Source organism: Mauremys mutica, chromosome 1 (genome assembly GCF_020497125.1).
Source record: "Mauremys mutica isolate MM-2020 ecotype Southern chromosome 1, ASM2049712v1, whole genome shotgun sequence".
Taxonomy (NCBI): domain Eukaryota; kingdom Metazoa; phylum Chordata; order Testudines; family Geoemydidae; genus Mauremys; species Mauremys mutica.
This window is the reverse complement of record NC_059072.1, coordinates 78512177-78528312: the sequence shown is the minus strand read 5'-3', so window position 1 is coordinate 78528312 and position 16136 is coordinate 78512177. Positions and strand designations below refer to the sequence as shown.

General features: G+C 43.0%; 1 long non-coding RNA gene across 2 annotated transcripts in view; it reads right to left on the bottom strand.

The window, feature by feature from the left end:
* The window catches only part of LOC123355573, a 55081-nt gene extending 39917 nt beyond the window's left edge, over positions 1-15164 (bottom strand). For both annotated transcript variants that reach the window (XR_006575154.1, XR_006575164.1), the window contains exons 1-2: positions 15068-15164; positions 2756-2857 (exon numbers count right to left, since the gene is read on the bottom strand). This is a non-coding gene — a long non-coding RNA (uncharacterized LOC123355573). The remainder of the gene's footprint in view (positions 1-2755; positions 2858-15067) is intronic.
* Positions 15165-16136: the final 972 nt, after the last annotated feature.

Genomic DNA, 16136 nt, shown 5'->3' with positions numbered 1-16136 from the left:
TTTTGAATCGCACTCATAGGATTTCCAAATCCAGGTGTAAGTGGCTTCCCATTCTGTCCTGTATCAGCACTGTCTTTTTTGTTTTTTTTGGTAGTTGGCTCCTCCCTTGCTGTTACCATTTCGGGTGAGATTTTCGGCTGAAGACCATTAGCTAGCTAGCTAGCCACTGACAAGAACCGCACAGTCTGTGCTTCTTACACGTTATTTCATGCCCACTGTAGTTTGTCCTATGGTATGAACTGTGGTTCAGAACTGTAAACTACATATCCCTACTGTAAATTTTATTACACCTGAAAACAACCTGAAAAACCAAAATTGCCAGTAGATAACAGATCACAATTGGGTTTAATGGGACATTCCCAATTGACTAATTTTCTATTTCACTATCAAATTTTACCTGACTATCGGGACAAATGGTATCTCGGCTGTACATCAAGCAGATATACGCCACCAGGTGCAATCCCTGCTTGCCAATGTGGGTAAGTGAACTGGGCAGCAGCTTAGCAGTGCTCAGCCCTGGCCTGCCCTAGGTGGAATCAGCATGTGCAGAGGCAGGTGTCTCCTTTCCTTGGCTGTACCATGAGCTAGGTGGACCAGTCTGCACACACTTTGCTGGGGGAGCCCGGGCCACACTGCTGGCTCAGCCCAGCTGACACTCACCTTGAGGACCTGCCGGCCGCTTCCCAGGAGCCGCCCCAGGTGAGCGCTGTCAGGACCCACCCCTGCACCCCCTACCCCATTTTCAGTTGAGGAGTTGAGCAGTGGGAAGGGCAGGGCCAGCCAGGGGCAATGGGGTACACTGGTCTGCCTAGCCCTGTGCTACCAGCATGCCCCTTCCTGTTGGGGGTGGGCCCATGCTGCATCACACAGGTCCCCTGCCCAGCGCCCCCTGGATGCACTGTGCTCAGAGCCCCCCACAACCGCCCACATTTCCACCACAAATACACAGTGCTGTGCACACCACCACCCCTGGCCAGTGCTCCCTGCTCACAGCCTCACCACAGCTGCCCAGCACCCCGCACAGAACCCCTCCCCCACTCGCTAGTTTCCCAATACACACAGATTTCTCCTCCCTCCCTCCCTGTGCCCTTTCCCACAGCCCCCCACCACAACTAAACAATGTCCCACACAGACCCCCAGTGCCCTGACACACACACACATCTCCCCCACTGCTCAGCACCCCCAACAGGCCCCCACTGCCTAGCACCCCAAAACCCACAAACCTCCCCCACTTCCCAGCGCCCTCCACACCCTCAGAGCCCAGTACCCCACACACACCCCCCAGACATTCACTCCATCACACCCTGCCCCCTTCCCCGGCCGCACTCACCAGCCCTGCTGGGAGGTCTCTGGTCCTAGGGTCAGAGCAGCGAGGGGGGTCTCTAGACTCTCCACATGCTGTGCCCACCACAAGCACAAGCTCCGTGGCTCCCATTGGCCAGGAAAAGCGCCAATGGGAGCTGCTGGAGCCATGGTGCGGGGCTTGCAGGTGGGAGCAGCCCGCAGAGCCCCCTACCCCCCTGTCCCTAAGAGCTAGAGGGACCTTCCGGGAGTCCTGGTGGTGCTTACCTGGGGCAGCTCCTGGGAAGCATCCTGCAGGTCCTTCTGCCTCCTTGGGTCAAGTAGGTTGGGGGGGGCAGGGCGGAGGGCTCTCTGCCCACTGCTGGCACCTGCAAGCACACCCCAGCTCCGATTGGGCAGGAGAGAGCTGGTGCAGCATGCGGAGACCCCCTCTGCCTCTGTGTCTAGGGGCCGCCCCCACTGCAGGTTCCTGCCAACAGGTGGGTGTGCTGCTGGGAGCTGTCGCAGGAAGTGCCGCCACACCATCCCTGGGACTTTGGCGGTGACTCATGGTGAGCGGTCCCTGATTATCGGGACAAAGGGCGTCCCAACTGATGTGCGGTCAGGACACGGGACAACTGTCTTAAAATCGGGACTGTCTCAATAATATCGGGACGTCTGGTCACCCTATCTGGATCCCAATGGACTGGAAGGCTGGAATCACTCCCCCTTACCCTCACAAATGTTATGGAGTGCGCAGCAAACAATGATTAGATGAACAGTGTTTGCCATATTGACAGATGTGTAGGCAGTGCCAATGAGATTTCAGCATACCAAATGTGCACTTTGTGACCATTCTACAGTTAAGTTTGTAATTGAATTCCCTTTTTGCAGAGTCATTGATGTCAGTGTATGTTTTCATGAGCCAAGTTAGAAGCAGGTATTCCATTTCTCCCAAAATAACAATGAGCCTAGACACACCCTACAGGACAATACCTTTCTGAGGAATCAAGTCCCTTCTTCCTCCTCCACTTACAATACCAATCTCCTCAGCACACTTTTATCATGAACCTTTCTAGTGTTTCCTATGTTGCTATTCATGATTCTGCTTCTGTGGTCCACTAAACCTTGCAGAATGAGTGAAAAGTAACCTTTTAGGTTCACGTATTCACTCATCCCTTTTGATGGGCAAAGTATTGGGATGTGGGTGCCAACAATGGCCCCTACACTGTTCAGAAACCCCATCCTCTGAAATCCAGCTATTTCTGGAACTTTTCTTAAGGCAGCCACTTTTTAGCTACCTTGCAAACATGCATGACACTAATAGTGGATTTTGCCACCCCAAAGTGGCTTGCAACAGACAATAGCTGTCTGTTGCCAGCTTCCACAGGACAATAGCCCCTCATTCTTCACCAGTATGGCTTGCCTGAATTGAGTGTTCTGATGCTGGTGGTTTGGTGCAAGCTTCTCTCACCGCTCCATGAAGGTCTGTTTCCTCATTCAAAAGTTCTGAAACTGTTGCTGGTCATCCCAGGGTTCCAAAATGATGTGATCCCACAACACTGTGCTGGTTCTCCTGCAACAGAAATTATGGTCCAGCTTAGAGAGATGCTGTGGCAATAGAGGCATTCACCATATCTGTACCATGGGAATCAAATGAATTGTCATTAACCCTCCAGGACACTCATCTTTGTGTGAGAAAGTTCTGCCCAAATTCCATCCACCAATTTTCCAATCACATTTTCTGCTTCACATTTGTCCCGTGACAAGGTGCCAAACCTGAACCACTTATCATAGGACTGGAAGGGACCTTGAAAGGACATCTAGTCCAGTCCCTTGCAATCATGTAAGGATTAAATATTATCTAGGGGCTAGTCTACACTTACCGCGCGGGTCGACGCGGTGAGTTCGACTTTCCGGAGTTCGAACTATCGCGTCTGATCTAGACGCGATAGTTCGAACTCCGGAAGCGCTAGTTCGAACTCCGGTACTCCACCTCGGCAGCTGGAGTTAGCAGAGTCGACCTTGGAGCCGCGGAGTTCGGTTCCGCGGCGTCTGGACGGGTACGTAGTTCGAACTAGGGTAGTTCGAATTCAGCTACGCTATTCACGTAGCTGAATTTGCGTACCCTAGTTCGACCCCCATTCTTAGTGTAGACCAGGCCTAGATCAGTGATTCTCAAACTCTTTTTTCGAAGACCACTTGAACATTGCTGAGGGTCTGAGCGAACCACTTAATGATCTCTCCAAATGTTGTTTGTCCCATTAGCTAACTATTATAAAGCGCTTTGGATAAAAGCACTATATATATTTTAAAAAAACCCTTAATTATTAACTTTTTTTGTTCTACAAATAAAAGGAAACAACTCATATTTTAATATCATTAGTCTTACCTTTCTAATGTGATGATGTACCCTCTTCCCTCCCCCATCACAGCAACCCCTGAGCAGGGACTGGGAAGGGCGGGGGGGTCTCTCCCCCACCACAGAGCTGGGGCTGGGAAGGAGAGCTGTCTCTCCCTGGCAGCCATAGCCCTGGAGCTGGGGAAAGTCATCTTTCTCTTGCCGCTGCAGCCCTGCATGTTCCAAATTTCACCCCCCCACCTCCTCTTCTCACCCCACTTCCCCCTCCCACCTACCCACTATACCCCCAAGGCCAGCACCTCACCTTACATGTGCATCCTCTCCAGGGTCCAGGCACCTAATTAGTGGAGCTATACCTGCACAGCTGCACTAATTAGGTGGGTGGCCCATAATTCCCAGGCATGCACCTTAGATGGAACTATCCACGGACCACCTGAATGGAGCTCGTGGTAATAAAGGTAATAATTGGAGATATACCAATCTCCTAGAACTGGAAGGGACCTCAAAAGGTCATTGAGTCCAGCCCCCTGCCTTCACTAGCAGGACCAATTTTTTTGCCCCAGATCCCTAAGTGGCCTCCTCAAGGATTGAACTCATAACCCTGGGTTTAGCAGGCCAATGCTCAAACCACTGAGCTATCCTTCCCCCTGGTCATCCATGGACCACAGTTTGAGAACCTCTGACCTAGGCAATTTCTGACAGGTTTGTCTAATCTGCTCTTAAATCTCCAATGATGGAGATTCCACAACCTCCCTAGGCAATTTATTAGAGTGCTTAACCACCCTGACAGTTAGGAAGTTTTTCCTACTGTCCAACCTAAACCACCCTTGCTGCAATTTAAACATTACTTCTTGTCCTATACTCCAAGATTAAGGAGAACCATTTTTTTTCTTCCTGCTTCTTGTAACAAACTTTTATGTACTTGAAAACTTATGTCTCCTCTCATTCGTCTTTTATTTTTCCCCCCAATATTCCCTCCTAGGTCATGTTTTCTAGATCTTTAATCATTTTTGTTGCTCTTCTCTGGAGTTTCTCCAATTTGTCTACATCTTTCCTGAAATGTGGCGCCCAGAACTGGACACAATACTTCAGCTGAGACCTAATCAGTGTGGAGTTGAGCAGAATAATTACTTCTCATATCTTACTTACCATCCCAGAATGATGTTTGCGTTTTTTGCAACAATGTTACCATGTTGTCTCATATTTAGCTTGTGATCCAACTATGACCCTCAGATCCATTTCTGCAGTACTCCTTCCTAGGCAGTCATTTCCCATTTTGTAAATGTGCAGCTGATTGTTCCTTCCTAAGTGGAGTATTTTGCATTTATCCTTATTGAATTTCATCCTATTTTCTTCACACCGTTTGTCCAATTTGTCAAGATCATTTTGAATTTTAATCCTATCCTCCAAAGCACTTGCAACACCTCCCATCTCAGTATTGTCCTCAATTATGATAAATGTACTCTCTATGGCATTATCTAAATCATTGACCAAGATATTGAACAAAACTAGACCCAGAACTGATGCCTGCAGAACCCCACTTGATATGCCCTTCCAGGTTGACTATGAACCACTGATAACTGCTTTTTAGGAACAATTTTCCAACTAGTTATGCACTCCCCTTATAGTAGCTCCATATAGGTTGTGTTTACCTAATTTGTTTGTGACGGTCATGCGAGATAGTATCAAAAGGCTTACTAAAGTCAAGATATACCATATCTACAGCTTCCTCCTTATCCAGAAGGCTTGTTACCTGTAGCACTTTGGCACTAACCTGAATTCTGAAGAATTTCAATTGCAATTTTATTCCAATTGCAAAGACTGTGTAATCAGTGTCTGTGACCCTCTGTCACAAAGGATTTTTTTAAACCAGACTTTCTAAGAGTACAGCAAAATGGCCATCAGATGTTTTCTTGGACCAGCATCTCTTAAGGTTTCAAGGTGCAAAATGTCCTGATTTCCAGCTATCACTTCAATTTTTGTCAGCTAGAAGAAAACCCTGCCAAACTCTATACTAAAGCATTTCAAAATGCAGATAATTATTGGCATAATGATTATTAAGACCAAGAGAGCAGGAACAGGAATGGAAAAATAACTTGAACAAGCAGGTAACATTAGGAAATATATCACTGGTTAACATAGTCTAAGTGTAGGCAATTTTTCTATTGGACAAAGCTATAACAAGAACCAGGTTATCATTTGTTAACTAAAAAGTTTCTTTCAGATAGAAATGTATCAACTGATAGTATGTGTTTTGACATGTAGCATGAAGGAAAGCAATAGTAAAAATGAATTTCATGCTAGTAGATACTCTTAAAACTAGACTTAGCTGCAGTCACATTAGCTTAGATAATGGGAGAATTTTTCTTCATTGAAAATGCTCCCTGTCGCTTAAGAAGAACTCACTGAGGCAGCCTGCCATCTAGCTTTTTCACAGCAAAACAGGCTTGCAGACTGCAGATGAGAGACTCAGGAGCAAAGACAATTTTAACTTAGCCAGCCCTAATTTATCTCAAGCTTTTTCAATTCATCTTCACTGCTCTATGCTCACTGGAACACCAGATTGTCATCCCTTGGGAACAGCATGCAACCAGGGATCTAGAGAGCTGTCACATCACAAGAAATATTTAAATTGTGCTGATTTTCTTCTGGAGTACTGAGCAGAGGGAATGAAACTCTCCATCAAGTCATAGCTTTGCGGGCAATAGATCAGAGGATACTGCCAGTTTTCTAATGGATTATTGTTATCGGGCAGGTTCTTCCTGAAGGTATGCAGTTGCTCTCAATTCATTACCCAGGCTGTTTATAAGGTAATGAGCTAGTGAGCCAAATATATTAGGAAAAATGTTAACTAAGTAATCTGTAGCCATGGAATGATATCACTTTATTGCAGCATGTTTACAGATAAAATACTCTAATCCACTTACTGTAGCACCTACTGCTAAGTGCTCTGCCAGCTGCGGGGGTGGGGGGGGGACCCTCACTGTGCTGCAGACCACATTATCATAAGTTAGTATTGATTGCCCTGAGGGTTTTGCTTTTGTGAAACAATGAATTGTGAAGGGCAAAATCATACTTCTGAAGCAGTCAACCATTTACGTTCCTGGGAATTGACAATATTTTATTTTGCAAAAGAGAATGTTTTCACAGGGATGGAGAGGGTGGAGAGGAAAACTTTCCTTGAAGTAGCATAAATTAATTTTGGAGTTGACTTTTTTTTTTGCTATGATATTACATGCTCTTATATAGGGGATGAAGGTATTTAAATCTGAAAAGCTCCAGTGTGAGATGTGTGATGGAAGCATGTTGTTGCATTTGTATTCCTGACTTGAGGAGTATCTTGATAAAACATCAGGATTACAGAACACAAACAGGAATATTTAAAATAAAATGAACCTATGGAGAGGAATATGTTGTCTTTAAAATTTTGTGAGTTCTAAATGAGCCCTCTCTATGCTCAAAAGCTTATGTTAATGTGCTTTGTAGTGAAGTGTGAGCCAAAATAAAAGGATCTCACTAAATTGCAGAGCAGTCAAAAATTTTCAAACTATTCCAAGCGCGGGAGTCACTGGAGCTGTGGAATTACAATGCCACATTTAAGCTAACCTCATGATATCATTCCTGATGTGACATTCTCTGCTCCAGCATGTGTATCAGCTGTGACACTTCAGTGTCTGCAGAAATAGGGGAAATACATGAACTAAACCCTCAAGATTAACCTGTTCACTTCTGGTTTTCTTCACTTGCTGTGCTGCCATCATTCCACTCAAATGTCATGTTAGGCCATGTTTGGCAGCACAGTGGGTGGCTTAACTGTATGCATGCTCACAAGTGACAGAGCCTAGTCCTGTTGCTTAAAGCAGTACTGAAAGACACTGGGACACCCCAGTGATGGGTGAACAGGACAGACATAGCATGGGATGTTCAGCACTCAAGGGGTTAAAATAAATGAGACTGAAATGAGAGATGGAAGCATTAATTCAAAAACATTTTTCGCATTGTTTTTAAAAATCTTCCTAAGCTCTTGAAATAATAGTAGAGAAGAGAGCAAGGGAGATCATGTATTCTGCTCCCCTATACAGCACCTTTCGACAGTACTTTTTCTCTTGAGTCTCAGACTGAAAGAAAAAGAAGGAAGAGCAGTATGGATTCAGCCCTGCCCAAATGAACTCTAAAAAACTATTTACTTTTCCATTGACATCAGAGGGACCAAGGCAGAGAGGCTTTAGTTCAGTGATATTCAGACTGAGGCTTGCAAGCCACAAGTGGCTCTTTAATGTGTCTCCTGCGTTTTATTTTCAGCACATGATATTAAAACACTGATTTTAATTATTAACCAACCTAAGTTATTAACAAATTAGGATGCTTTTACTGTGTTAATCAACTGTGGTTGATAACATAAAACTTGGTCAATCATTTTCTTGTGAGAATAATATTGTGTATATATAATAGTAAATGAAACAATGAATTCACATTACTTTGGCTCTCTTGGGTAATGTTGATCACTAATTTGGCCCCAGAATCACTGAGGCCTGAGAATTAAAGCAGTGATAAAACTCTGCCTATAGGATCCTACCTTCAAGTAGCTAATTTTCTGTTTTAAAGGGAGTTCGTGTGCCAGGTTGTTTTTTTCCCAGTCTCTCAAACTTCTTGTTATATTTACAGAGTATTCTTAAAGTGCTGTCACCCTGGGGTGTTTCAGAGTTTTAAAATTCAATGGCTTATGAATATCAGAGGATCAGGAGAGAGAATATGCATTTTAATATTATAACTCTCTAAAGAAAATCTGAGGACATGTTCAGAATAGGATCTTATGTTTTCCCCTTGGGGTAAGTTTTTTGTGTATTTGCTTTCAACAGTTAAAGTAACATAATGCCAGCTGATTAAATGTAATCACCTCCAACATTTGGCCTTGGCAAAGATTTAACCACTTAATGATGTCTCTGAATTTACATTCTTTAAAGTAAGATGATTGAGAAGAGATTAAAGTGGCAAAGGAATGTTAAATGGTCAGAATTCAATGAAGGCTATTACATTAGCACTCTGTCCTAACTTTCACATAATTGTCCTTTCTTCTGCTTACCCTGCTATTCAGCAATTGCCATTTATCTCCTCATCTTTCAGAGAAATTGTGCATTCCATTATGGACTAGGCATCTGGAACTTTCTGCCACCTTATGAAACAGTGTTGTGCTATCTTGTGTGCGTGACACTGTATTACTTTAGTGTTTTATTGTGTGTGGATCAAAATTATCCATCCGGACTATTAATTGAGCTAGCAGTTATTGGCACCTAAGGGGATTTAATTGGGATTTGGGGAGGTGCGGGACATAAATATACTGAAGCACTATCCTCTTTTGACTGCTGGCTCTGTCTTCCTCTTATTGCTATTTTTGCTGTCTACCTGTTCCAGTTCCGACATTATTGTTCCAGCAGCTCTTCTCTTCGGTGGTGTGGACTTCTCTCAGAAGTCCATGTTGACTGCCAGATTTTTTGACAGTCTAGCTGTTCTTGCATTGTCTTAGAACTTTCTCACTCATGCTGAGCCTCTTTCTTAGCTCATCCTTCATCCTCCCCTTTCTTCCAGTTGGAGGAAATTATTTCAGGCAAGTGCACCAGTAAGAAATTGCTTATATGTGGCCTTCCTACTTTCTCAGTTTCAACACCATGTGGCTATGTCTTATTGACTAGAGAAACCTTATCCTCTCTTAGATCACAGTAGATCAAGCAAAGGCTGTTTCAGTGACAATGAAGCTAGGGACCTTCATGATGATTTGAAACCAGTTTAAAGAGATGGAGCAAGAATTATTTTTTTAATTACTTTTTTTTTAAAGGTGCCAGAATTCTTGGTTGCTTAATGGTGAGGTTCTTTTACAAAGCCTGACTTTCTAAAAGAGCTAAGCCCTTACCCACTGAAAAGCAGGGTAAGTTACCTTTTAACATACCCCAAGTTGGATTCCTTAATCACTAGTCATGTTTTACAATATTAGCCACACAGGTCATATCTGATTGGCTGGTATTTTTAACTGTAACTGTAATTTTGAAGGAAGCACACAATCTGACTTAAGATGCAATACAATAATTTTATTTAAATATGTGGGTGGCCTTGAATTTCATATAAAAAAAGAGCAAAAAATACCTTTACATCTATTTTCTGTTTCAATATATTTCATATACCATGCAGAAAACAGGGAGTAAGGATGCCAAATAATTAGAGCCAGAGGAACAAGCAAGACTGCTTCACCTAAAGTACTGCATAATACCATACAATTTTTCTTCCTGACAATGCCCTACATAAAATGGAAATCTTATGAAGTCCTAGTTTTTTTTTTTTAAATTCCATTGCAGTTAAGAAAGACTTAAGCATCCTGGTTACTGCTAGGTAGAATTTTGGATAACATGCCAGCCAAGAGTCTGCTTTCTCATTTAATATATTTGGATACTGTCTCAGTGTGATCTGGCCCTTTAAGAGGTGCCCGCCATCCCAGGTGTTACATGATTCGAACATATGACTTGGAACCAGGCCTGCTGGGAGATATGAAGAGCAGCCTGAAATTAGGAAGATAAAAGGTGCAGGAGGGATATGTGAGCTGCTCTAAATAGAGATTCTCCTTAGCACACAGGCAGAGGGCCTTGGGAGTGCAAGCCTGCAGGGACCAGGAGCCATCTAGGAAGACTGGAGTATAGAGTGCAACTCTGCTAGAGGAAAGCCTCATCAGAGACAAGACTAAGGCCCCTGCAGCAAGAGTTGTGAGCCAACTAGAAAAGCTGGGTATGAGTTCCTATATTAAAGTTGACGATGAATCACCTCTTCTTGGGATCTGGATCTACCTGACTCATGCTAGTTATGATGATGATCCTGAGAAGTCCAAGAGGAGTCCACAGATGGGCCCAAAGCCAGACTGGGAAAGTCCCTGCTACAAATATATTTTGAGCCTCAGTAACCTAATCTTGAAGGAAAATTGAACAGAGTATCAGGGAATTGTAAGTGGCTTCCTGACATAACACCCTGATCTGCTGTGCCTGGTGGGAGTTGACCACAACAGAGAATATGCCCCTCTATCTTGAAAAGTCCCATGTGTGCCTGCATTGTAATAGTATGGTACCTTTACTGTTTAGGGCTGAGCACATTGGCATGATTTGGGCTGTATCTTTTCTGTGCTTGGAGGAAATTAGTTTTCAGGGCTGTCAATTCAGCAGTTATCAGCCGGGCCGGCTCCAGGCACCAGCATTCCAAGCAGGTGCTTGGGGCAGCAATCTGCAAAGGGCGGCAGTCCCTGTGTTTTTTGCCCCCAAGCAGCGCGCTGAATTGCCACTGCGGACGGTGGGGGCAGTCCGTGTGCCATTAGGGCGGCACGTGCGTTTCCGCGGTGGCGGCAATTCACTCTTCCAAGGCCCATTGAAGTCAGACTGCTGAAGACAGAAGCTGCCGCCAAATTGCCGCCACCACGGAAATGCGCGTGCCGGCCTAATGGCACATGGACTGCCCCCGCTGTCAGCGGTGGCAACTCGGCGCGCTGCTTGGGGCGGCAAAAACAGTAGCGCCAGCCCTGGTCATCAGAGGCACTAGATGTGGGGGAGGAGACTTCAAAAGTGAAGAAAAATCCTTCAAAATCTTTGAGACTCAGGAGAATTACTAAAAACATGAAGTGTATTGTTGCTGGCAATCCCGAAAGATAAAGGAAGGGCTAACCCTCCCCACACAGTAATGAAGGATGTGATATCACAACTGCTAAAGTGGACATAGGACGAGTATGCAGTTTCTATTCATTTACAGAATTCCTGTGGAAAAGCCAAACTGAAGAAAGAAATAGAAACCTATTGTGACTGAAGAAGTGGGGAGAAGGTGCTAACAGCACATAGAAGTTACTGTACATTACTTACAAAGACAGCAATGCTTTTTTTCCTTACATACTCCAATGCAGAGAAGAGACTCTGTCCCCATGAAATGGGCTTCTGTGTAGGATAGAGAACAGGTGGTTGTTTTATTGCCTGACTCTTCAGGTGGTATTGAAGGACACAATATGTCTTCGAGACTTACAAGCCACTGCTGGAAAAAGTGTTTAGAACAAAGCTTTGGGTAACAACAGAATGTGAAGAAAAACAAAGATTGCCAGTCTAAACTCTTATTTTTTTTTAATCTTTCTTTCTCGGTTTGATTCTTGACCTCATTGCTATTTTAGAAAATATGGAATGCCACTTGGGGGGGCCTTGCTTTATGCAGCCTCTAACTAGACAACAAAACCAGTTGTTAGGCAGGAATTGTACTAAAATGTTAAGCAGGACTTAGCCTGATGGTATATATTACAGTTGCAATTTGAATATTGGGCAAATAATAACTCGGTGCCTGAGTCTCGTAGTTCAATGAAATGGAAATTTGGTGGCAGTCAGGATTTGTTTTGTAAGTGGATTTGATTAGTTTTGTGTTTGTTCCGCTTGTGGATCTCATCTAGTTACTTATTTGGATGTTGTAAAAATGGTGACAATAAGCAGTGATGGGGAAACCTGGCAAAGTGTATGGGTTTGTGTCATAAATAACTAGTTCAAATTTACAAATATTTTCCAGTAAATGAAACTATATGGTGGGTCAGTTTTGCTTGTATCTGTTTCATTAGGATCCTGATCCAAAGCCTGGTGAAGTTGATGGATACATTCACTCTTCCAAGGCCCATTGAAGTCAGACCCTAGATTCTCCCTCCCATTCCTTCTCATTTCACCACTCTTTCACCCTTCAATGTTGCCTAGTAGGTAGAGCACTGGGTTGGAACTCAGGAGACCTGGGTTTTATTCCCAGCTCTGCCATTGATCTGTTGCATGACCTTGGGCACATCACTTTGTCTCTCTGTACCTCATTTTACCTTTCTTTAAAAATGAGGGATGATACTGTGATCTCGTTTTGTGAAGTGCTTTGAGATGTACTGATGAGTGCTATATAAAAGCTAGATGTTTTTCTGCTCTTGGATTCCTTTCCCCCTTCCTGCACTACATGCTCTCTCTTAACAATGCAAATTCAATTTCAGTTATCACACTTTATATCCTTGAATGTTCCAGTGGGTTCAAAAACAGGCAAAACACCCATCTGAGCCATGCAGGAGATGTTCTCTGAAGTGGCAATACAATGCAGACCTGCATGGTTGGCTATGGGACTGGCATTACGTATTTATATGCATTTGGTAATGTGCCTCCTTTCAGCTTATATCAGTTGTTCTCAAAGCCAGTCCACCGCTTGTTCAGGGAAAGCCCCTAGTGGGCTGGGCCAGTTTGTTTACCTGCCATGTCCGCAGGTTCAGCCAATCGAGGTTCCCACTGGCTGCAGTTTGCTGCTCCAGGCCAATGGCGGCGGCGGGAAATGGCGGCCAGCACATCCCTTGGCCCGCACCGCTTTGTGCAGCCTCCCCCCCCCCCCGCCCCGGTATGATTGGTATGTGTAGTTTTGACCATGTTGTCCCATTAATATTAAAGTCTGTATCCAAATATGGAACAGTGGGCTCAAAATATGTATCTCCTAAACATCTAGGCATGATCACTGTATTTTATGTGTTTAAATTGTGAAACTGAAATATTCTGTACCCTGGTTCCTGACTATATTGATTTTGATAAGTTTTAGCTCCATGAAAAATGTTGGAATTTTGACTTTTAGTTCTGAGTGAAATTAAACTACATTTTGAAATCTCAGAATTTCCTTTGGGATGGAAATTGATTTTTTTTTCCAGCCTGTTCTAATACTGAATTCATTAAACTTGAAAAGAATAGGGTTCTGTGAATGTGTGGCTTCAGGCTAACTTATGAACCTTTTATTGTCCTATTCTCCCCCCCCACACACACACACACCCTGTACTCTTACAGAGCTGTTCTCCAAAGTGAGACCAAATGAATTTTTTCTCTGCTGCTTCTTCTCCCTCCTGCCCTTCTGAATTGTTAGGTTGGGACAATGTAAGGGGTTCTTTTGAGAGATCAGCACTCCTTTCTACTGTTCCTTTCTCAGTCTCTTACAGTTACATAAGTTAGATAGAAAAGCCCTACTAAGTCATCCAGTGTCTCTTCTTGTCAATACAGTTCCCTGCAGTATGTAATGCATTTATTTATTGTCTGTACAATTAGAGGTCCATCTGTTCTGGGAACTCTCAACCTGCCTCTCCTTTCTATCTCTTAGTGTGATTGCCAGAGTCTCTCACATACCAATATAAATAGTATTCCAAAAGAAATTGTGGTACTATATCTTGTTCTGAATGTCAAAAGGGCCCAATTCACTTCTTTATTACACCAGTGGAGGCCAAAAATAATTCTGTTAACGCTAGTGACATTACACTGGTGTAAGGGAGAGGGGAAATCAGGCTTGATATATTTTAGAAGCTCTGTTGGCTACTAGGCTTGGATAAGCTTGAAATTACTGCCAGTAAAATTGTTAATTTTTTTTAAAGGCATAGAAATTTAGATAATTTATTTGGACTTAAATTATTTTTCCAAGCTCCTGCTGAAGAGTAAATACATTTTGTAAACATTAATGTGTTCTTAAGCTTTGAGGAGTATTTTTTTAAACCAAAGCTTTAAACTCCAGCAAATAGTTTGCTGCTGAGATTAAGACTTTTTTAATGTTACTGTGAAGTCCCAAAATACACAATATTTATTTCCAGGATACACAGACTTTAAGGTAATGTAATTAGAGTTGAGTTCTCAAAGAATGCTGCTATTTCCCCCCCCGTCTCTACATAACATACATAGTAAATGTGATGTTGTATCCATGTTGGCCCCAGAGAGACAAAGTGGGTGAAGTAATGTCTTTTGTTGGACCAACTTCTGTTGGCACTCGTTAGCACTGACCCCCCCCCCATTTGGTAAGGCAACTCCCATCTTTTCATGTGCTGTAATGTATATTCTTACTGTATTTTTCTCTCCATGCATCTGATGAAGTGGGCTGTAGCCTACAAAAGCTTATGCCCAAATAAATTTGTTAGTCTCTAAGGTGCCACAAGGGATCCTCATTGTTTTTGCTGATACAGACTAACAGGACTACCACTCTGAAGTATAGTTACAGTTTCTCTTACTATAGATGGAGCTGGTGGTAGTTGTGGTTGCCCACCACTTCACACTCTCTAAGATCCTGTTGTCAGTTGCTTATAACTTTGAAACTTTAACTGTTTTGGCTGAAATTTTCATATCTCTCTCTCTCTGCTGGGCTGGGAAAAAAAATAAAGTTCTATTTTCCAGTTCAAAATGAAGAAAAATGAGATTTCAAAACCTTTCCATTTCTACCTCCCAACAAAACTTTTGAATTTTCCCCTACCACAAAAAGAATTGTAGGTGTGTTACTCTAGAAGCAGAGACTTGAACAAGAAAAAAATATTTCTCAAACTCCCAACCAGCTCTACCACAGAGAGATTGTGTATGCTCCATCATGAGGCTATAGGGGCTGAGCAGAACATACCTTGCAGTTGCTTCTCCCAGACACTGCTGTGGTATCAAAGAACTGATCTGAGAACACTCTAATTACATCACCACATACTTCATTTTGCCAAAGGACTTGTGCCTCATTCACTGCACATGATGGATTGTGTTCAGGGGGATGAATCAGTGTTGAGTAGTATTATTACTGTCACCTGTAGGACCACTACCTCGTTCATTGTAGTAAATGAGCAGGAAGAAAGAAGATTGTCTCATGATTAAGGCACCTTAATGCCATCCTGGAGAACTGGCTTCTATCCCTGTTTCTCACCCAGAGTTTCTAGATCATGCTGGGCAAGTAATTTAAACTAATATGTTCACAGTTAGCCACTAATTCTGTGCTCCTAATTTTCTGAGTGCCTAGCCTGGAACACCTAGAAACACATTTGCAGTAGAGCTGAGCACTCATGACTACAACTGAAGTCAATTGGAGGTGTGCTTTCAAAATATAAAAATCTATAAAATGCTAAATACTCTGGAAAATCAGGGCTTAGGTGTTTGAAGTTGGTCATGTTTGAAAATATTGTCTTGAATCCCTGTGCTTCAGTTTTCCAGCTGTAAAATGGGGATAATATCACCTAATCTCACATCACAGGGATGTGATGCTAAATTTATTAATGTTTGTGAGAATTCAGATACGATATTGAGAGTATCATAGAAACATCCACGAGGAAATTAATCACGTATATTCTGCACTGGGTTTGCATGGTGTGCAGAAAATCAGGCCAGTGCCATACATTGAATGATGAGAATAAAGCAAGATATTGAATAACTACTTACTAATTTAACATCTGTCCCATTGAGGCAGGAGTCCTGTGGAAAAATGGTATATGCTTATGTAAATAAAGACTGTATTGTAATGCATAGGCATAAGGGAGTCAAATTAAGGTTGCAAAGTAATCTTAATTCTAACATTTCTTAACTTGGGAGTGCTTGACTTTGCCACCTTCATGTTATTTAAGAATTTTTTAAAATTTATATACAAAGATTCCATGAATGTTGCTCTGTTTCACTCTGAAACCTACAATGTCTGAATCAATGTGAAGTGATGG